General features: G+C 44.6%; 1 protein-coding gene across 1 annotated transcript in view; it reads right to left on the bottom strand.

Moving 5' to 3' along the window:
- The window catches only part of LOC147683962 (guanine nucleotide exchange factor DBS-like), a 1,615,891-nt gene that overhangs the window by 65,042 nt on the left and 1,526,482 nt on the right, over positions 1 to 24,367 (bottom strand). The window lies entirely within an intron of this gene.

The raw sequence follows: 24,367 nt of genomic DNA on the forward strand, positions 1-24,367 counted from the left end.
AGAGCATTTGCAATTACAGGTGTATACAGTCGATGATCAAATATAATGCCAACACCAGTCGAGCAGGAGGAGCTAAACTATTGATAATAGTTGAGTGCAATAACCATTTGGCTGTGCTGGCACACCTTTCCTGGTGGAGTGCCTCTTGATTCCACGCTGCAGTTCTTTGATACTGTAAAGCTTGGTTGGAATTTGGGTAATTGCATATGGAATTTTACAGGTTATCTTGCATACTTAGGACCACATAAATTGCTTAACTGTTTGGAAGCCTCAGTATCAGTGGTGCTTTAGCCACACTCTAGATTTAACCTCTTGTGGCAGGTTGACCATGGCGTATCGGTTTTACAATGACCTTCCAACGTACTCAAGACCTTGATAGTCCTACTTAAACAAGTAGGAAGGCTTGATGACCAAGGATGACAATCTTAAAGTAAGAAACTATGCAGACATGTTCAGCGAAGTTATGAACTGAACGCCAAGTTGGCTGGGATAGTGAGCTTAAGGACTGCAAGGTAAATGTCCAGTTGGGTTTTCATAGCATGGTGTGATAGATGATACTACCTGGCTGGTAATACATTAATTTGTGGAAGGAGGTCGATGCAAAAAGAATAACACCCTCTTGGGATTACACAGATCATGATTCTTTTCAAATTATGTCCCAATCCGGTTCAAAATTGCTGATTTAGATTTAGGGCCCTAGAAAGGGGGGGGGGGAAGGAAAGAGACTGTTTGATTCTTGTGAAAATCCAAAATAATTCTGGGCAGAAAAGAAGGATAAGGATAAGTTCTTAAAGACACATTATTGGATGGAACACACTATGCGGTTCTTGCTTGCACAGGGCTAGAAGTTCGTTAACATTTCCAGCGGATTTTTAATCACTAAAAATGTTACTTTACATGAAAAGTGATAGAGGTCTGACTTATGCATAAGGTCTGAAGGAGGCCCTGGTAATTCAGACAGGACAATGTTTCACTTCCTGGCACAATATTTTTCACCTGAAAGAAGACTCTCCTAAGATTCTCGTGGAAACCACTAATCATAGGAATTATGTTGTAAAATGACTCTCAGTGGTACTTTAAGTGAAGTAAACTGAAAACTTGATTTAAGTAAAGTGAAAGTACTCAGGAGTTTTTATTATTTTAATGTCTGTGTGCCCTTTTGAGACAATGTCCTATTAACTGTGCAACCACTGTTTTATGCTCATATGCCACTATGCACTTTATCCTAATACCCTTCCCCTTTTTTGTCTACTATTGCAATTTACTCCTGTAATCTGTGCCTTTTAATCACTGTGATATCTATTGACTCGTGTCTTCTACCAAACCTGTGTTTATTTATCTTGCACTTTTATGGCCTCCATCTGAAATAAAGTTTTACTACTACTACTCAGTAGTCAGGTAATTAGCCTTATGAACAACAGTGGTGGAGGCTTGTGTCAGGCATCCCAGGTATGGGAAGACGCCTCTTTTGTGAATGAATATATGTGGAGCAGGTCAAGATACCACCATTGCCTTGGCCAGACCGGACCCAAAATAATCATTGTCACTTTGCACTGTCTGAGATTGAAAAACACTCTTTTCAGAAGTGAGTCTGACGAAATGCATACATTTATTTATTTATTTATTTATTGACATTTGTAGAGCGCGGCGAATACCCGTGGGCGTCTCGGCGCTAATTAAGGGATGGATCAGCAACTGGGGTAAAGAAGATAAACATGGCTATTGGTCAAATAACCACGTCTTTAGCTGTTTGCGGAATGTGAACAGGGAGGGACTTGCTCGGATATGTGCAGGAAGGGTGTTGCAGAGTCTAGGGGCGGCAACCAGGAAACGCCTGTTGCCCCAGGTGACTGTTCTACATGAACGTCTTCGACCTGTCGGTGACATCCCCTATAGAGTGTAGCTCTGGGTACCTAGATACAAAGTCTTATTATTTTGTGACTAAATGCATGAAAACTAATCTGTGTCTGGACTCCACCAGTTTGAAAAATATTGGAAAGGACATAGTCATTTAGCACTAATTTGTACTCTTCTAAAAGGTGCATGTTGAGTTTGATTGCTTTACAATTCTGTAGGCACCCAAGAAAAAACACCAACAATGTGATGTTCCTCTACAAATACATGTCTTCTCTCCTAGAAGTCTTGACCTGAACCTCTGCTTGTTGAGGTATTGCATCATGATGTACCTCCTCTGAAAAAGGACGAATGTAGTGGAGATTGATGGAAGGAAAGATTTTTGCGGTTTGTGGACTGTCTCAGTTGCATTGATGTGATAACTTTACTCTGAAGAGGACCACTTCACACAAGCCAAGATGCCACCAACGTGGGTGTCCAATTCTTTTCATTTAATTTTGTGTGACTTCAAAAGGATCTAGAACTATCATACACAAACTAAAGTCAGCAACAACTACAAATAGTGCAGGAGAGATTTAGGAAAGGGTAGTTACTTTCTCTGGTTCTACAGGAGTAAATGCTATATTCTCCAGTGCTGTCATTGGTTGCGGAGAAATACATTAGCTTGGCACTGCTGCTGGCTAGCAGTATTTTCACTATGAATTGGAGGGGTAACACTCCTCTATCTGTCACTAGATGGCCCTTGGCAGCTGTCCAATAACTCAAGACCGAGAGTCACCATTTACATGGACATGAGCGGGACGGACTACGGAAATACTACTTTGCTCAGAGTTGGGATGTTCTGTTGGAGGGTCTAAAAGATCATGGTAAAGATGGCGAATGTTCTCCAACAGCTCCCCCTTTCGATATTTTCACGTAGAGGTATTCTTGTAACACTGACCATATACAGCGCTGCAGTCATTCAAGACCAAATCAGGTCTTTATATACAAAAGTTGTCAATGTTGCGATACAATAACCAGTATGTCACCATTGCTAAATGTAACTGCCACGTAAACCCTACTTAATGAGCAGGGTGAAAGAGAGAATTGTATGTGCACACACTAATGCTCTTACTACATGCAATGAGAGAATGTTTCCAATTTGTTTTGGTTGTACACATTACATTGGGATTTAATTTAACGTAAAAAGACTTGTAAACAGAAAAACACAAAGATACTGTGCATAAATGGAGATTTATCAACAGTGTTCCCATTAACCTTTAATGCTATTACAGATTCGGCAATGTGTATCTATGTATCTCGCTACACACATCTTTGCTTAACCCAATAAAAAAATATATTAACAAAAAAAAGAGGGTGACCATCATCCACCTGAACATCTGATATCAGCCTCCAGAATCACCAAGACAGGTGAGTTTGGAGGCTGGCACTCCTGTGGTACTATGGTGAAAGCCCACGTTATTTCTTGATTCGAGGAAATTGTATGCACTTTAGTGATCCAGAGGTTTTTCTTCAGTTGCTTCTTTAAGTCTTTTTAAAATGTCTATACCAGGCTTCTTATGCCTAGGGTGTAGCATGTCATTTATTGGGGTTGTGGATTGTGGTGGCTACAGGGGCACAAATAAAGATAGGACGGCCAACCTGAAGGCAGATGCACTGTTTCAAAAGACGCTAGATTGAGGAAGGTGAATATGGTCTTCTGCTTCCAGGATGGGCAGAAGCTAAACAGCCGAGGTTTCTACAGGGTCTGGACAAGAGTTAGGATTCTAATCTTACTTAATAACTGGACACTTACCAAACAGAGAAGGAATTCTGGAGATTCAGCGTACTGAAAAGCAAACCCACATGAGAAGCTATGGGGCTCAATGTCGAAAATTATTGACAGTCATTCACATTCACTTTCCTTCTAAAGTAGCCATTTCCAGATCATGGAGATTGCTAACAAATTAGTTTTCTAATACATTGACCATAATTACTCTGCAATAACAGGAAAGACATGGGAAAACTGAGAAGGGAACTCAAAGTGCACAAAGACCTTGATTGATTTAAAAAAAAGGGAGTATTTCTGTTCTTAGTAGATGCAGAAAACCTCACATTAAATAAGAGCAACTCCTTCCTTACCTCTGTGTTAAGAGCACAATAAAAATATAGACTTAAAGGGCAGTCCATTCTATTTTCAGTGCTACATGGAAGAAAATGTAGGGCACAACTCATGTAAGGAAGATTGTAGTAGACCCCAAGTAATAATATCCCTTACAGAACTAGTAAGCCAGGATGAGCACCTTCGCCATTGTTGAGTTTTCTTTGGTTCAGCAAACACTGAAGAAAAAGAAAATCTGGCAGGCCTATTCGGGTGGCTTACAATCTGACCAGAAAGCACTGGCACAAAAACTGCACCTTGGACTATTGATTCAAACTAGTATATTAGAAGGTGATAATCTTGCATATTCAGGCTGCACTATCTAGCTGTTCTAGGAATAGGTCTGCATTCAGCTGAAGCGCCTTATATTGTCCTAGATGAGCGAACATGGAGGAGGAGACTCTTCCGGTTTGAGAATTTATCCCTACCACTGGATGAGCTGGAAGTGAGCATGATTGCTCACTTAAATACAGTGAATTTGTATGTGATATTTATATAGAGTGCACCCAGGGATGGCTTTAGCACTGCTGGTGCACGGTGCAACAATCTTTTATGGCACCCCTCCCCCGTGAACTTCTCCTCTTTATCCATCACTCCCACCCAGCAAAAGTGCCCCTCATCTCTCCATAGCCCATATCTTACAAAAATTTCTTGTGTTTTAAAGCCCTGGTAACGGCTGGCTTCACTAATCCAATCAGCTATCGCCATAAAATCCAGATTTGTTCCTTGCAGCAGGCATATTAACCCTCCGTGCTGTATTTTGACGAGTGAAAACTGCCACTAGACAGAACTCCAATATCTCTCTCTCGCTATCAGGAACATTAACCCCTTCGGTGCTCAGGACAGCCCTGGCCGTCCGACCTCACGGTGGGTGTGTGCGGAGGACGGCGGTGGGCCGTTCCAAACAAGCCCACTCATTAATTCTCCTGCACAGCACCGAAAGGGTTAATCACTAGAGTTATTATGCCATTTTTATTGCTGCGTAAAAGCTGGATGCACAAGGAACTCTGCAGCAGGTGTATTGAAAGAAAACAAGTTACTTACCTGTAACTACAGTTATCCAGTATTGGTATCTTTCATAGATTCACATGCCTGAATCATTCCCCGTCGTCGAGGCGGGAGTCCCACGGTAAATTATATATATATAGCAGTGCCTAAAAACCATTAGTAGTAGGCTAAAAAGGATATAGGCCCAACTAGGCCCAAAACTTAGCAGCCTATCTACCTCATTATGTAAAAAGAACTGAAAATGTAGCCTCAGCCAATCAGCTAACCTCACCCTCTAGAACCTTCCCAGCCCAGGCAGTTCTCCTCAGATTTTCCCAGCACAAGTGAGAAGTAGTATCCTATATAAGAACTGCCTAGCCGGGGAGGAGGGTGGGTGCATGTGAATCTATGAAAGATACCAATACTGGATAACTGTAGTTACAGGTAAGTAACTTGTTTTCTTATCCAGTATTGGGGTATCTTTCATAGATTCACATGCCTGAATCAGAGTAGCAAGCAGTAACAACCATAACTGTCGGTAGAGGAAGGTGGGAGACAATCCAAACCATATATCCCCACACAACCTGGAAGGTACTAGAGCAATAACATATCTCAATACATATGCAAAATCATGACAATACCTTCATATAATATGTATCTATATATAGAACATTAAAACAGTATATTAGTAAACATGTAGCAATAGAAAAAAGAAAACCATAACAGTCTGACCTCAGTGAAGAAGATGCTGCAACACTGCTTCTCCCACTGACGTATCTCCATGTAGTACCGGCTGCAGGCAATAGTGCTTCGTAAAAGTATGCACACTTTTCCATGTAGCAGCACGGCAGATGTTTTCCAGGGACACCCCTGCAAATAGGGCTGTAGACGCTGACATCATCCTGGTGGAATGCGCCTTAACCGTTCTTGTCAGGGGCTTGTTCGCTTTCTCATGACAGAAGACGATGACAGAGGAAAGCCATCTGGCTATAGTTGCCTTCGTCACTGCCTGACCACGTGTAGCTTGTCCATAAGCCACAAACAGTTGGGTAGATTTGCGTAAATCTTTTGTCTTTTGTAAATAGAATTTGAGGCATCTTTGGACATCCAAGGAATGCAGCATCCTTTCAGCTGGAGTCTTGGGGTCTGGAAAGAAAGTCTTGAGTTTCACCGGTTGGTTGATGTGAAACTGGGTCGGAACTTTTGGAATAAACTTAGGATGAGTTCTAAGTGTCACACAATCTTTTGAAAAATGTAGGAAAGGTTCTGATATAGTGAACGCTTGTATCTCACTTACTCTCCGGGTTGAAGTGAGGGCTAACAGAATAGCCACTTTCCAAGTCAAGAATTTAAGTTCCGATTTATGAATTGGTTCAAAAGGCCTTTTCAGCAACTGAGATAACACAATATTGAGATCCCACTCAGGAGGAGGAGGCCGCACTGGAGGGAAAACTCGAAACAATCCTTTAAGGAACTGTTTAATTAAAGAAGAAGAACACAAAGATGGTTTGTTGTAACTCTTCCTGAATCTGGATATGGCAGCAAGGTGAACTTTGATAGAAGAAAAAGCGAGACCTGATCTGGCTAGAGACAGCAGATAAGGCAGAATCTGCTCTGGAGGAGCCTGCAGTGGATGGACGTCATGCTCTCCGCACCATAAACAGAATCTCTTCCATTTGAAGCGATAGGTTCTGATGGTAGACTGTGCACGAGCCTGAGATAGAACAGCTCTACAGTCCGGAGAAATCTCTAAGTCCTTAAACTCTAAGAAATCAGGAGCCAGGCGTGCAAGTGTAGCGACTGAGGATCTGGATGAAGTATTTGTCCTTCCTCTCTTGTTAGCATTGAAAACGTCGGCTTGAGGCGCAGTGGAGGGTGATGGGAGAGTATCAGAAGCTCCTGGAACCAATACTGTCTCGGCCAGCGAGGAGCAATTAGGATTAGAGAGCAACGCTCTCTCTTCATTTTCTGTAGAACCTTTGGGATGAGAGGAATCGGTGGGAAGGCATATGCAAAGATTCCGGTCCACCTCATCAACAGGGCATTTCCTCTCGATCCTTGCTGGTGGAACCTGCTGGCAAAGTATATGCATTTGCTGTTCTGTTGCGTGGCAAACAGGTCCAGCGTTGGTGTGCCCCAGAGCTGGAAAATTGTTTCCACTTGGCGTTGTTCGAGTTCCCACTCGTGACATCCTGTGAACGATCTGCTGAGATCGTCGGCCAGAGAATTCTGAATTCCCTGAACATGTTCCGCTCTGAGGGAAATTTTTTGTGGTGGAGCAACCATTCCCACATTTCCTGCGCTTGAAGAGACAGGGCCAGAGATTTTGTGCCCCCTTGCTTGTTTACGTAAAACATGCTGGTGGTGTTGTCCGTGCGCACCAGTACTGCAGAGCCTGCAATTCTTGGCAGGAAGGCTCGCAAGGACAGGAAAAGTGCCCTCAACTCGAGGCAGTTGATGTGTTTGTGCTTGTACTGATGGGACCACCGTCCCTGTACCTGAAGGTCCTGGAGATGACCTCCCCAACCCTCCATGGAGGCATCTGTCGTTAGAGTAAATTCCGGTAGAGTCTGAAGAAAAGTGAGCCCCGGAGACAAATTGTTCTTTGTCGCCCACCACAGAAGAGCTTGTTTTATCTTGGGTGTGACCTTGATACGGTCCTCGAAAGATCTGTCTATCTGCCGCCACTGTCGATGCAATTCCTCCTGGAGAGGCCTCATTCTGAGTCGAGCCAGTGGAACCAGATGGAGTGCGGAGGAACACATCCCTAGCAGGGAAACAAACTGTCGGACCGAAAGAGACTTTTTTGACCGTATTTGACTTGCCAGCTTTGTGATCTTGTCCTGACGAATTTGGGTTAAGAAGGCCTTGCACTGAGAAGTGTCTAGTACTGCTCCCAGGAACGTCAGAATTTGTTTGGGTTGAAGTTGAGATTTTTTGGCGTTGAGGGTCAAACCCAGATTCGAGAACATTGACAGAGCACTCTTGACCGATTGCCTTGTTGAAGTTCTCGTCGGACTCTTTATTAACCAATCGTCGAGGTACGGGAACACTTGGATTCCCTGTGACCTCAACGCAGCTGCAACTGGGACTAGAGTCTTGGTAAAGATTCTTGGTGCAGACTTCAGGCCGAAAGGGAGCACCTTGAATTGAAAATGGACACCAGCCACTGTGAATCTCAGATACTTGCGGTGGTTTGGATGAATTGGAATGTGGAAGTAAGCGTCTTCCATATCCAGGGAAGCCATGAAATCTCCCTCCATGAGGCAATTGAGGACATCCGTGAGTGTCACCATGCGGAAACTCTGCTTTTTCAGATATTTGTTTAAGTTTCGTAGATCCAGAATTGGACGCCACTCTCCTGAAACCTTTTCCACAAGGAAGAAGCGAGAATAAAACCCCTGATTTTTCTGGGATGTTGGGACTTTCTCTATCGCATTTTTGTGCAGCATTTTCATGGCTTCCATGTATAACAAATGAAGACGAGGAGGGGAGGGACCCCTGGGCGGTAATGTTGGAGGTTTCTGCAAGAACTCCAGAGTGTGTCCGTGTTTGACTATGTCCAGAACCCACTGATCTGAAGTTATCTTCCGCCATTGTTGATAAAAGGCGGAAATCTTGGCGCCCACGGGGAGGGAGGGAAGGGAGGATGGTGTCCGGCAAAACTCACTGGCGTTTATTTGAATCTCGTCCCTGGTAGTTAGAACGTCGTTTCCCTCCTTGACGAGAGAAACCCGCTGACGATGACTGCCGATAGGACTGCTGGTAGTACGGCTTATTTTGAGGTTGATACTGGCGGTTTTGTTGATTTTGATAATGTCCTCTTGATGAAAACCCACGGCCTCTTGCTCCTCTGAAAAAACCTCGCTTATACTGTAGTGCACCAAGCGATTTGGCCGTATCAGTATCCGTTTTTATCGCAAGCAATGCTTCATCTATGTGCTTGCCAAACAATAACTCGCCATTATAGGCCATGTCCAGTATTTTGGTCTGGACCTCAGGTCTGAAAGAAGTCGCCTTGAGCCATCCTTGCCGTCTGAGAACTGCCGCTCCGGCCAATTGTCTAAAGGCTGTATTAGATACATCGAGGGCGCAATCGATAATCTCAGAAGCTGCCCGCTCGCCTTCCAAGACAACCTTCCTGACCTCTTCAACACGGTCATCGGGAACCAAATTGATGAACTCCGACAGATCTGACCACATTTGTCTGTCGTACCGTGCTAAAATTGCCAAAGAATTAGCAATCTTGACAGTAGCAGCGGCATTAGCTGAGAACTTCTTCCCAATTGCATCCAATCTCCTGCCCTCTTTGTCTGGAGGCGTTGAAAGTGGTGCAACCGGATTTTTGGATCGTTGTTGAGCCGCTTGTGAAATCACTGAGTCAGGACGCGGATGACCAATCAAACATGAAGGAGTGTCCGGTGGTGCTCGGTACTTCTTGTCGACTCTTGGAAGAACCGCCGGGATGGAAGCTGGCGTCTTCATAATATCAATCCCTTCTTTCCAGATATAGTCAATGATAGGGATAGATCTGGACACCCTTCTATACCCTTCTTTGAAATCATGAAGAAAACAGTCGGATTGTTCAACCGAAACTGTGATTGCAAATCGAGCAGCTGCCCGGTGCATGATGTTATGAAAACCTCCTATGTCTTCTGGCGGAGAATCTGAAGGTTTTGGCAGATTAGGAGAGGGCATAGGAATGACGTAATCATTCCATGGTTCCGTAGGCGTGGAATCCGGAAGTTCCCCATCCTCCCTTTCATCCTCATCTGGAGATGAGATGTCAACATCCTGACCTCCAGTCCCGGGGTCAACATCCTGCCTTGGAGAGTGTGAAGGATGTGGCGGTGGATTTACTGGCATGTCCTCTGGCACAGTATTTGGAGTAGGCAGAGTTGGTGGAAACCTCTGACGATAATCGGCCAGCATGGCCTGCAAATCCTGTACTAGAACAGACGGAAGATGAGTCGTGTCTTCTGTGTGTTGTTGCTCCTGATGATAAGGAGTAGCTAAATTTTCCTGATAGTAATGAACCTCATCATCATCATCCTCATCCTCTTGATATTTTATGTGCAACTGGGAAGGGTGATGGGCCACTCCAAAAGGATCATCATCATCATCCTCTTCATTATCCGAATCTGCCTCCACGTAATTTTCCAAGATATGCGAAGGCAAGAGGGGAGACAAATGAGAGTAACTCTGTCTCTGAAAAGATTTCATCTGAAAATGGGTATACTGCACCCTAACCGGAGATGTGGGCAATAAATGCGTAGACGGCACATTCAAAGATGCCAGCGCTGCTGTCGATGGCAAAAGTGAGACAGATGTGTGAGTTGCCGATATTGTCGTCGACGGTATCGTCACAGGTATTGTAATCATGGATGAAGACTTCTTGGAAGGCGTCCTAGCAGACGGATCGGTCGACGGACTCCTCGTCGTCGAGCTAGTCGTCGACGAAGCTGTAACCTTCGTCGACGTGTTTGTCGTCGACGGGCCTGTCGTCGACGGGGTCTTCGTCGACGAGCCTTTCGTCGACGGGCCCTTCGTCGACGGGCCCTCCGTCGACGGGCCCTCCGTCGACGGGCCCTCCGTCGACGGGCCCTCCGTCGACGGGGTCTTCGTCGACGGGGTCTTCGTCGACGGGATCTTCGTCGACGGGATCTTCGTCGACGGGATCTTCGTCGACTGGGTCTTCGTCGACGGGATAGTGGAAGTCTTCGTCGACGGGGGAGCCGTCGACGAGAGCGTCGACGGAAGCGATGACGAACGCTTCAAAGATGGTGATTTGGTCGTCGACGGTAGACTCGTCGACGATGCGCTTTTCTTTGACGATCTTGTCTCAGAAGAAGAAGCCATGACGGACATCACAGGAGAAGTAATTGCTGAGGTGGTAACAGTATTTGAAGAAGTAGAAGACGTAGAATAAGTGGTAACAGTGAGAGAAGACACTAAAGTGACAGCTTTAGTGCGGACTGTACTCACAGTAGAAGACTCTGTTGACGCAGCACTCCTTGTGGATTCAGAGGGTTTATGAGAGAACTTAGGTTTTTTCAATCTCTCAGGGGAACACCTCTCTTTGGAACTGGCTCTCTTACTTGAAGTAGAGGCTCTGTCCTCGTCATCTCTGACAGACGACTTCAGCCACAAAAGAACTCTCGCCTCTCTATCCCTTTTGGTCTTAGGAGGGAAGGTTCGACATATCCTGCAATCCTTCACAACATGTGAAGGATGCAAACAATAAATACAGTCCGAGTGCTCGTCGTCCACATGAACTCTCTTCTTGAAGCATGAAGCACAGGCCTTGAATAAAGCCTTCTTTTCCGACATCTTGAAAGAATTGAAGAAATTTCTGAAGAAAACTGAGTAGGCACTAGGGAGACTCCCTTACACACGAAGTGCGGTGAAAATCTGAGGAGAACTGCCTGGGCTGGGAAGGTTCTAGAGGGTGAGGTTAGCTGATTGGCTGAGGCTACATTTTCAGTTCTTTTTACATAATGAGGTAGATAGGCTGCTAAGTGTTGGGCCTAGTTGGGCCTATATCCTTTTTAGCCTACTACTAATGGTTTTTAGGCACTGCTATATATATATATTTACCGTGGGACTCCCGCCTCGACGACGGGGAATGATTCAGGCATGTGAATCTATGAAAGATACCCCAATACTGGATAATCTTAAGTTATTACTAACACAGAGCCACCCCTAAGGTCAGTGCCCCCTCCAGGTCAGCACCCAGTGCGACCACATCAGTCACACTGCCCTAAAGCCAGCCGTGCGTGTACCTAGCCAAAAGACAGTGGAGAGCTGTACAGGGTGAAAGACCAGCACAAAGTTAACAAGGGATAGAAAAGATCGTTGCTTTGTGCAGTGTGATGCTGTGTTCTTTAAAGAGGTCTGCTGCCAACTCTTTCTTAAATTGAAGCAGTGTTATGGCTGGCCTGATGGAATATGGGGATGTTGTTCATCATCATGGGTGCATAGCTGGAAAAGGCCTGCTGCTTTGATATTTTTTTTATACTTCTTAGTCTGTAGTCTGATGGTGCCCTGACCACGAATGTGCTGGGAACCACCAGAGATGAGTGACTCAGAAGGTCAGAGTGCCATTTATCCTGCAATGGTGGGATTACTTTTCACTATGACAGAACACCTGGGAAAAATTGTAGTAGCTGCATTAAAGCGGAAATAAGATCAGTGTGGGGAAAGCTCCAAGAGAGGCAACGAATACTGCGTTGCGGGCTATGGCGTTGGTGCCTTCGGTTGCCATGCCAGAGGATGGACTGCGATGGGGGTGGCATCAACTGTGGATCCAGTGGAGTTGATTGCCGGCACCGGAGAGGTCAGCGAGCCTGGCACCAAAGGTGAAGAGCCTAACGGGAAAGCAAGAGAAGATGGCATCAGGCATTTGCTCAACCTGCCGGAATGATTGGCGTCATGGTTGTAGCCAAAGTCACAAGTGGCAATGGAAGGAATGGAGTGAACATTGTAGAGTACAACGTCGGAATAGACACAAAGGCGTATCCAGGTGGTCACATAGGGCTGTCTGGTGCTCCAGAGGGAACACTGGAACATCTGAAAATATTGAACAATGCATTCAAGAAAAAAAATCGTCCCCCCCCAGGGCCGGTAAACTCTGGGTAAGCTTCATCGGGCTGGAACCTTGGAACCAGTGCCGCAAGTGGTTACAGGCACAGGTTTTAAAGAAGCTACATGCACTGGATCTTCCTTGGGTTCTTCCACAGGTTCATCCTGTATGGGATAATTGTGTAGTGTGGGGGACTTATTATTGGAAGACTAGTGTCGCTCTAAGTTTTGACCCCTCAAACTTGTGTTTGCATTTTGACAACTTCAAGGAAGGCGCCAACTTCTGTGTTCTTGATGTGGGTCTGGACCTCTTCTTCAGTCAATGTTCAGACTGAGCCAAGGCCCAGAGCAGCCTGGCCTTTTGTTCTTTGATAGCTTTAGGATGCATAATCCGACAGGAACCACAAGCCTTGATGTGTGGTCCTAACCCAAGAACCACAGCTAGATATCATGAGGGCCCGTGATGTACATTTACCCATCACAGTCCTGGCAAGGCTTAAATCCTGAACGTTGATGGGGAGACAACATGTAACTGCACCAGAAAAGTTTTAGAAAAAGGTAGCTGAAAGTCGATTAATCTCCTGAGGAGAGTAGAGCTCCTAATATGCATCAAAGGCGTGGAGAAAAAGGAACTGACATCAGTGCACCGTTGGGCACTTTATGGCTCCTCTGATGGCAGGACATGGCCGAATTCAGCACTGGGATGGAGCCAGCACCCCCTACCGGCGTAGAGAAGCATTGAAAAGTTCTCTGATTCAGTCTGATGCCTAGGATATTCAAAATGTGAGAAATATGCAGGATAAAGTATCCATCAGAATGAATACACAGATATGCTTTACAGCCCATTACCAATGTAACAGAAAAGAAGACATGTACAAGAGGAAATTCATGTGCAAACCCAGTAAGCGCCCATGCATTATGATCGAGACTACTATGCACTCACGTTGCTGACCATAAAAGCAAGCAGTTGCTAGGATCCGATTTAAAGGTATATTTGGCACAGAAACATAAACATCATTTTGTAAAGCAGAGGTGATTTCTGATAAATTTGATCTGCTACTTTTCAAATTTTCTATCAGACATAAGAAACCTCAACATAGAATTCCTCTCAACATTGCCAACATGGGAGGTGCCAAGCTCGCGACTGTGATGGCCGCACTGTAGCTCGGCTCCGTCAACCTTCCTGCCTAAACGCATATCCTGATCTTCATCCTGCTCCGAGGCGACACACTCGGCAAGAAATGGAAAGGTGAAACAATGCTCGCACTCACCGTTTGTCCCAGGGGCTCCTGTGTGCTGCGGATCTGGAGTTATGCCCTTGCTTGGTCCGGGGCCTCCGCGGCTTGCAGAACGGAGACTTGCCTGTGACGGTCGGCCGGAGTGAGGGTGTCGGCGGCGGCCCCTGGTGGAGGAGAGGGGTCGGCTGAAGAGGCCGTTGTGCAGTTGTGCCGGTGGCGACTGACCGGGTCCGGTCTGGCGACCCGGGGGCCCGGTGGTAGGGCGCGGTCCGCCGCGGATGGGGGTAGACCGCGCAGGTGGCATGCCCCCTCTTTGTTGCCCTGTCCGGCAATCTTGAAGCCCTTCGCCCGGATTCGGCGGGCGGTGTCCGTGGGACGGTGCCGCTGGCGGTCCCCGTTTTTGGTGGCCCTCCTTTCTGCACCAAAGTTGCCATTTCCGTGGCTCGAAGGGACCCCAGCGGTGGGCCTTGCTTGAGAGCCCACTCCAGAAGTTGAGGCACGGAGAGGCACGGCTGAATTTACAAGATGGCGACAGATCTACTCGGAGCAGCGAACCTGGGTTGCTGAAGTGCACGAGGGCCGCGTCCTGTGATCGTGAGCCTAAGATTGGTGATGTCCTTGGCGCCCTGCATTCTTTACGTGAGGCCATGGTCTTCGGCTCCGGTGTGAAAGATAATGGGTCTGCCGCCATGTTTGTTGGACCGTCCCTCATGGACGCGGCTCGACTTCGAATGTGTGCTCCTTCGCTCCCCTCGGCTGCTGCGAGGAGTGCTGCCGCTGTGCATCTGCAGGACAATACGCCTGTGGCCCGAATCTCCAGGTAGCTTTGATTGTTGCGGGTGCGGGCGTGGGCCCCACGTCGGGCCCGTTCATGCCCGAATGTCTGGGGAGCGAGGTAGATGCTCGATTCGAACTGCTTTGGTGTGGCCCCGCTGTTACCTTGCGGGGGAGACCTCGCTTTATTGGGCGGCGAGACTACACCCATACCGCTTGCTGCTCCTGATGTTGCTATTGGAAAGTCTAGACTGCCGCAGCCATTGCTTGCTCTGCCGTTTGATACTGGGGTCCTCTGGTTTACCCCCTGGCCTGATTTGTTCCGATCCTGTGCCCATCTCACCTCGAACTATTTGCTACCCACTAAACTATTGCGCATGATGGCTATGGTCAGGAGAGGAAAGGGGTGAGCCGGACTGGACCCGGCGGACTACTGGTTAACGGATGGAGATGAGGACTGCCCGCAGCCGTGCCAATATGGCCGATTCCTTCGAATGTTTCTGATACTTGAGGTTGTGTCGATCTCGCTTGGATGTGGTTTCGTGTGTGTGAAGGCGGGGGGTGAGGGCTGAATGACTTGATTGCAGATCTCCTCTCCCACTGGTTCTTTTTCCCCCTTTTCTCTGTTTTGTTTCTTTCTCACTTTCTACTTTCCTATATTTCGGGTTTCTATTTAGGGCGACAGGCACGCTGCTGGGGGGGTAGGCCGTAGCCTTCTGCAGGGGTGCAGGGTGGGGCGGGTGGGAATGGGGTTTCTTTACTGTTCGTTTTTCTTTTAGTTCTATGGCTCTTTTATATCCCTTTATCGGGACGCAGTGGCTGTACGTGTTTCCCATGGTATGATAGCTTGTGGGCTGGGGGATGACTTGCTTGCTTCTACGGTATTGATTGCACATATATCATGACTTGCACGCCCTAACCCCGATAGCGGATCTCTCACAGTCTTGCGCGCTTTTATCGCTGTGGGGCGCGTGCAGTAGCGCGGCGTTCTTTCTTTCCCTCTCCTACTATTACAGCATAGTGTAAAGCAACTTGATGTTGCACACCACCACAACATCAAGTCCTCATCATAAGGGCACCTGCCAGGCCTCATAGACTATTTGGGGATGGGTGGGTAAAGCCTGCTTCCCTCGACCTCCAGTTTCTCTTTCGATACTAGAGGACCCAATAAAGAGGCAGAAAACCTCTTAGGCACCTAAACATGATATCGGAATGGATACCAGAAAGGCAATGTGGGTGCTACACTCATATGCATCCCTTTTGCTGCGCTGAGCCTCAAACCAGCCCAATGACCTGAGCCACTCTGTAAGGTTTAATACAACTAGCCTAACAGTGGCTGTACATTTTGGGCCACATGCTTTAACCTATTTTGCGTTGGCGAACAGGCCGATTCGCAGAATCTGCCCGTTTGTGAATGCAGAAAAGGCTTTTACCAGGTGTCAAACCCTGTTTTGCGATTCAATAACCTGTTACCGAATTGCAAAATGAGTTTGCGATTGTGTATTTGGAAGGGTAGTGTTTAGTGCCTCCTTCCCAAATACCAAATCACAGCGGTATGTATGAATGTTTTGTAACCGTGAATGCAGTCACTAAACATTCGCATTTTACCACCAACTTCATGTTGGTGGTAACCCATTCGCAAATGGGAAGGGGTTCCCCATCCTCTTTCGGAATGGTGGCGAAAACCCTTTTTAGGTTGGGCCTGGGCAGAGCATGTGCTGCTGCAAGGCATGCAGTATTGGAGTATGCACTTGAAGCCCCGCCCACTCTCCGCCCATATTTTTCATTGGCTTGTGTCATTGTCCTTGGTAAATGCTGGCTTCTGATATGTAAACAGGGTTGTTAATCCCTCCTTAGTACAACCTTGTCTTCATGAGTAACCTTCCATGATGACACCCCTGTTTACATGTGTTGTTGCTCTGTAAGCTTTAATTACAGCCTACGAGCACTATTTTGTTTGATGGTTTTCACATGCCTGTCGATGTACGCAGGACACGCTCTCTCGCAACAGCCTTGCGTTTTATTTGTGGTCTGTACATGAGGCTTCAAGAATCAGTCCACTTTCTTTGTCCATAAGCCGGAACCAGTTGCATTCTTTTCTATTTCTCTGTAGGTTCCTTTTCAAGCCACAAACATCGACCGTTTGGGGTTTATAATGGTGTCATAGTCGAGAGATATGATTCCATTGATTAATTCCGTGCAAATAAATCAATATATATATATATAGTCGTGAGAGGTGATTAATAAAGTATTCCTTGCCTGAAACTTTGCTGCAGAGGCCTGAGTATCCTTCCTCGCCAGGTGCGTTCTGGAAGTGGTCGGGGTTATCTTCGGATATATATATATATATATATATATATATATATATATATATATATATATATATATATATGTACATATATATTTCAAAGTTCCAAGATAATAGGTGCTCTCAGTCCGCAAAATAACACAACACCGCTAAAGTCTCCAAGGGTGTTTATTTAAACTAACAACATGTTTCGGCTGCGGACAGCCTTGATCACGTTAGTTTGAAAACAAGCAATTTCCGGTAAATAATACCAAGGTCCATGACCATAGGAACAGGACTTCGTAACATACATGGTAAATGTAAGGTGGCTCGATTGTAACAGACATATTTACATTGGTAATGTAATTACTGTGTCAAGCGTTGTCCAAAACAAATTTAGAACGATATAAAATAAATTCTTGCATATCGAAACAACTTGTTGCAAATAAAGAAATTCATGCTTTCCCGTTTTTGTGCACCCTCCTGTTAACTGCACAGAAGATTAGTGCACCATTAATCACATTGGCCCCAATATTGCCACATATAACCGGGGCATCCACCGCCATGATTGTAGTCAAACAGCAACTCAGAACTACACGTTACTACGGCAACCAGGCGTGAGAGACAATACATCATGAAAGCTGAATTGCAGCCCAGCAACTGTGTGCATTGCCTGGAAAAGGAATGTCAAATACTGCGAGGATGTACACCATCACAGACTATGTATGTACAAATCATATGCAACTATGAACCAACATGCAGCAAGCAATACATTTGTACAAGTTAATTAAATGCAGTTGGTGCATATTGACCTCAGGTCGTAACCACGGTAAATGCAAATACATTAGTAAGCAGAAATGAGCCAACATACAGCAAGAAATGAAAATGCACACGTTTGTTTTGTGCACTTGGTACATGATAACCATGAATCTATGTCGGTAAAATACCTATGGGCAACGTGGCGGGAAACCAATGTTGTCAGATATGCTGTAAAAGTCAAATACCACAGCGCACACAAAGGAACATTCCAAAGGGAATTCAAGGTACCAAGTCCAAGGTGTAAGGTTGCCCCCCACAATGGGGCCTACCTTGCCGGAAACTGCCTAGATGTCAAGTGAAGAGAGGAAATAAAGTGCTCCCAAAGGTGAACGTCCATTACATGACAGGACGTGTGAAAAAGTTAAATGCTGTCGAATTCTGTGTGGAACCCAATCTATAAAAAAGAGACATGAAATGCCAAAATTCAGTGCTCAACATATTTGAAATTCTCACTAAAAACATCTTAAATAAATAAACAGTGCAAGCTGATCGAAGGAAGAGGCTTAATGTTACAGATAACATGAAAAAGAAGCTAACACAATGTAAATGTGCTATACTTTGAGATGAACTGCTAGCTCCTCATCCTGGTTGAGGCCCCCCGGCGTCTTGGTTTGGAATTCGATTATATATTTAGACTCTTTTTGTCTCACTTTAAGGGTCCTGTCTCCCCCCCGGGGACTTCTTTCAATTTGTTCCAATATGTGAAAACTCATTTCAGCTGGGTTGGAAAAATGTACTTCAGCAAAATGTCTTGCCACAGGGTATTTTTCATTCTTGTTGGCAATGGCACGATAGTGTTCAAGCACTCGATTTTTTGCTTGTTTAGTACTGCTACCGATGTACCATAGCCCACAGGGGCAGACAATGACATATATGACAAAATCTGTACTGCAAGTCAGAAATTGAATCAACTTTCTCATTATCCCATTGTACGTGACAGATTTTTAATGGGTACTGTACCTGCAGGCCTTGCAGTGGCCGCAAGGAAAGAAACCTGATAAACCCAAATTCTGGGTTTTGGGATAAACAGTAATGTCACTTTTTACCAACATATCACGTAGAGACCTGCCTTTTCTATACGTGATAAGAGGCGCATTGGATAAATCCTTACCGATCACATTGTCAGCAGTGAGGATGTTCCAATTTTGGGATACTATTTTACGGATTTGCTTGGACTCAGTATTATAGGTGAGGATGAGGCGTGTTTGATCATCCTCAATGACAGTATCAGTTTCATTGTCTCTATCTTATAATGTGTCTGCTCTGGGAATACCATCAGCACGTGCTTTGGCTCTTTTGATCACCCATGTAGGGTAACCTCTGTCTTTAAATCTTGCCATCATTTCACGGCTGACCTGTTCATAACCCTGGTCAGTACTGCAGTTTCTTTTTGCCCTGAGTAGTTCACCAAAGGGAATACTCCATTTCAGAGTTTCAGGGTGACTACTCAGGGCATGCAGCACGCTATTGCCTGCAGTGGATTTTCTAAATAGGCAAGTCTGTAATTTGCCTTTGACTACCTCTACTCTGACATCAAGGTATTCTGCAGTGCTCTTGCTGATGTTGCTTGTGAGTACAATATTGAGATCATTGCTATTGAGTTTGTTCACAAACTCGTTAGCCATCTCGGGGGACCCACTCCAGATAACAAAGAGATCGTCAATGTATCTCCACCATGTATCCACAAATGGCCAAAAGGATCTTAAATTAGGGTCTGAGTTGATGCCTTGCTCCCAGTGGCCCAAAAAAAGGTTCGCAAAACTGGGAGCAAAGCATGAACCCATCGCCGTCCCAGTAGTTTGTCTAAACAGGACACCATCAAAGACAAAATAGTTGTTACATAAACAATACGACATCATGTCCACTAGCATTTTGCTGTGTTCTCTAAAACGTAGTGGACGCCCGGCCAAAAAACTGGCACAGGCACGTAAGCCCTGTTCATGGTCAATGATCGTGTACAGAGATTGTACATCCATGGTTATTAAAAGAAACTCTGAAATGGATCAAACACGCCTCATCCTCACCTATAATACTGAGTCCAAGCAAATCCGTAAAATAGTATCCCAAAATTGGAACATCCTCACTGCTGACAATGTGATCGGTAAGGATGTATCCAATGCGCCTCTTATCAAGTATAGAAAAGGCAGGTCTCTACGTGATATGTTGGTAAAAAGTGACATTACTGTTTATCCCAAAACCCAGAATTTGGGTTTATCAGGTTTCTTTCCTTGCGGCCACTGCAAGGCCTGCAGGTACAGTACCCATAAAAAATCTGTCACGTACAATGGGATAATGAGAAAGTTGACTCAATTTCTGACTTGCAGTACAGATTTTGTCATATATGTCATTGTCTGCCCCTGTGGGTTATGGTACATCGGTAGCAGTACTAAACAAGCAAAAAATCGAGTGCTTGAACACTATCGTGCCATTGCCAACAAGAACGAAAAATACCCTGTGGCAAGACATTTTGCTGAAGTACATTTTTCCAACCCAGCTGAAATGAGTTTTCACATATTGGAACAAATTGAAAGAAGTCCCCGGGGGGGAGACAGGACCCTTAAATTGAGACAAAAAGAGTCTAAATATATAATCGAATTCCAAACCAAGACGCCGGGGGGCCTCAACCAGGATGAGGAGCTAGCAGTTCATCTCAAAGTATAGCACATTTAGATTGCGTTAGCTTCTTTTTCATGTTATCTGTAACATTAAGCCTCTTCCTTCGATCAGCTTGCACTGTTTATTTATTTAAGATGTTTTTAGTGAGAATTTCAAATATGTTGAGCACTGAATTTTGGCATTTCATGTCTCTTTTTTATAGATTGGGTTCCACACAGAATTCGACAGCATTTAACTTTTTCACACGTCCTGTCATGTAATGGACGTTCACCTTTGGGAGCACTTTATTTCCTCTCTTCACTTGACATCTAGGCAGTTTCCGGCAAGGTAGGCCCCATTGTGGGGGGCAACCTTACACCTTGGACTTGGTACCTTGAATTCCCTTTGGAATGTTCCTTTGTGTGCGCTGTGGTATTTGACTTTTACAGCATATGTGACAACATTGGTTTCCCGCCACGTTGCCCATAGGTATTTTACCGACATAGATTCATGGTTATCATGTACCAAGTGCACAAAACAAACGTGTGCATTTTCATTTCTTGCTGTATGCTGGCTCATTTCTGCTTACTAATGTATTTGCATTTACTGTGGTTAGGACCTGAGGTCAATATGCACCAACTGCATTTAATTAACTTGTATAAATGTATTGCTTGCTGCATGTTGGTTCATAGTTGCATATGATTTTTACATACATAGTCTGTGATGGTGTACATCCTCGCAGTATTTGACATTCCTTTTCCAGGCAATGCACACAGTTGCTGGGCTGCGATTCAGCTTTCATGATGTATTGTCTCTCACGCCTGGTTGCCGTAGTAACGTGTAGTTCTGAGTTGCCGTTTGACTACAATCTTGGCGGTGGATGCCCCGGTTATATGTGGCAATATTGGGGCCAATGTGATTAATGGTGCACTAATCTTCTGTGCAGTTAACAGGAGGGTGCACAAAAACAGGAAAGCATGAATTTCTTTATTTGCAACAAGTTGTTTCGATATGCAAGAATTTATTTTATATCGTTCTAAATTTGTTTTGGACAACGCTTGACAGTAATTACATTACCAATGTAAATATGTCTGTTACAATCGAGCCACCTTACATTTACCATGTATGTTACAAAGTCCTGTTTCTATGGTCATGGACCTTGGTATTATTTACCGGAAATTGCTCGTTTTCAAACTAACGTGATCAAGGCTGTCCGCAGCCGAAACATGTTGTTAGTTTAAATAAACACCCTTGGAGACTTTAGCGGTGTTGTGTTATTTTGCGGACTGACAGCACCTATTATCTTGGAACTTTGAAATAATTACATTACCGGCGTGCTCGGCCGGCATTGGTGCCACTTCCAGAGGGGCCGCTGTCAGCGTTCTTGAGCGGACTTTGGATATATATATATATATATATATATATATATATATATATATATATATATATATATATATATTCTGATCCTTTCTGTATTGTTTTTATTGTTTCCTCATCTTTTTTGGTCTCTGAGTCCTCTACTAAAAAAACACCCCAAGATGCAGTAGTCCTTTCTAATGATGCTGTTCACCTGTGTCCTCTTTCTCTTAGTAGAGCGCCTGTCTCCAGACCACAAGAGGCAATATGACCAGCATCTGGATGGGAGATGTGGGTGCTTTGCATTGTTCGAAATGTGTAACACGCTTTTAATATGTTGAGCGAGCTGTGTATATTGAATACGCTGTATTCTTTTGATTTTGGTATTATCTAAACTTCCTCTCCACTTGCAATACGAATGTCAGAATGGGTCCGGTTACAGCGTTCAGTGCACTGTTGGGATTCAAGCGGTCAGGACGTGCCGGATTGTGGGCTTGTTGTACTGTGAATAAAGAAGATTTATTGGAAATCCTCCTGCACCTCATGTACCTATTATTCACCACAGTGCAGCTGCTAAGAACTCTTTACCCAGCGTGACTAAACAGCCCTGTGCACTTGATGCCCAGCCCACTCCCAGCCTATATTTGTCATTGGATTGTGCCATTGTCCTTCGTAAATCCTGGTTTCTGATATGTAAATAGGCTTGTTAAACAGTCATTAGAACCGCCTTGTCTTCATTTGTAACCTTTATTAACCAACAAAATACCGTTATTCGCAATCGTGATAGGACAACCTTTTTAAGGACAAAGGTTGTCCTATCACGGGTTGCGAATAACACACCTCGCTGTCCTCCCTACCAGAGGTAGCCTTCTACCTCAAGAGTTTACTCCTTATTTTGTTGGTTAACATTGATACAAGGGGATCAGGAGTCCCTACCCCACCTTGATTGGTGAAAGACCCTTTCTCTCCCTCATGGTTTAGTAAAATTACTTTGTAACCTACCATGAGGACACTCCCTTTTACACGTGTTGTTGCTCGGTAGGCTACAATTACAGCCTCTGAGCACAATTTTGTTTAAAAGTTTTTGCACGCCTGCTGTTGCACGCAGGACACGCTCTCTTCCAACAGCTTTATTATTTTCTTACATAGCACACCACGGCACGCTGATAGTGACGGCCGTGCCTTTGTTTTACTTGCCGCGCCAAAGGCTGCTGCCTGTTTTTTAAACTATTTAATTTTGTTTATAATTGCCCCATTGAACTTACACTTTAATGTCTGCTGCGCTCCTTTCCTTAAACAAGCAGAGTCTAAGGGGTGTGGTCGCCATTAAAGTGAAAGTGCCCTATGGGGCGCTTTTACAACTTGACCAACAAAGGCTTCTTTTTGTAAAAGCGCCCCATACCGCGCTTTCACTTTAATGGCGGCCACGCCCCTTTCTTTAGACACGGCTTGTCTAAAGAAAGGGGTGCGGCGGGTATTAAAGTTAAAGCGCAGCATGGGCATTTTGACAAACTAGTATTTGTAATAAAATAAGTGTTGCATTTAAAAAACCCACGTAAATGCGAGACCTATTGCATTGCATATGCTTGTTTAAGAGCAGGCAGTAGGCCCACGGCCCACTGCCTGCTCTAAAAACATGATTTTTTTTCTTTTAAACGCAACTTGTTTTCCTTTAAGGAAAATAGGCTTCATTTAAAAAGAAATGATTGATTTATTGAAAAGCAATCACAGACATGGTGGTCTGCTGACTCTAGAAGGCCACCATCCCTGTGGTTTTAGCGATTCCTAGGGGAAAGCAAATTGTGACCTACGTCATTAATATTAATGAGGTATGTCGATTTGCGACACCCTAGGAATCGCTAAATGAAACTCTTGGAGTTTCATACATTAGGAATAGCGATTACCTAATTGCTATTTACTGAAAATCGCTATTAGGTAATCGCTATTTCAAATGTTGATACATGTGGCCCTTTATCTTTTGATTCTGCACACAAGTAGAGAAGAAGCATCTTATTTCATACAGTGAAAATGAATATGAAAAATTAACCTAATCAGCAAAGATACCCTACTGACTCTCGATCTGCCAAATTCCTGTCAGAAAGCAAGTACTAAAGGGGAAGAGACAAGCAGACAACTTAATGAAAGAAAAAGCTAACCGTCACCAGTTTTTGTAAAATAACAACCGCTGCTTGGACTCTACTGAACCTTCCTAAATATAGTCATACCATCTGTAGAGCCCTATATCGTCAATCTTACTTAGACAGTATGCAGTAATAACTGTTTATCTACTTCTCTTTGCGTTTTTAGAATCATCTTATTATTTCCACATGAAAATCGATCTGGCTTTTCTTCTAGATGCCCATATCTTAAGGTACTTGCTCTGGACTTCATCACTCTGTTTTTGTCTATCTGATAGAATGTCTAGTTTTCGATTTCTAATACAATGCTCCTTATACTTTTAGAGCCAATATCTACAACGCCAAGATATTTGAAGTGTTTTATTACTAGCATCATATCCACTTCCAGAATTAATGAAATATTTTACGTCGCGATCAACATACATTCAAGGTACATTGACCTCTTATACCACTAGAGCCATTGGCTAGACTATACCTTAATTTTACATATATACCCATTAGGTCTTTTTTCTTTTCCTTTACCAATTTAGGAAATCACATGTTCATATACCAATTCTGTATCAGCACTTCCCCTACCATTATGCTAGGTCTACGAGAT

This window comes from Lissotriton vulgaris, chromosome 11 (assembly GCF_964263255.1).
Source record: "Lissotriton vulgaris chromosome 11, aLisVul1.2, whole genome shotgun sequence".
NCBI classification, from domain to species: domain Eukaryota; kingdom Metazoa; phylum Chordata; class Amphibia; order Caudata; family Salamandridae; genus Lissotriton; species Lissotriton vulgaris.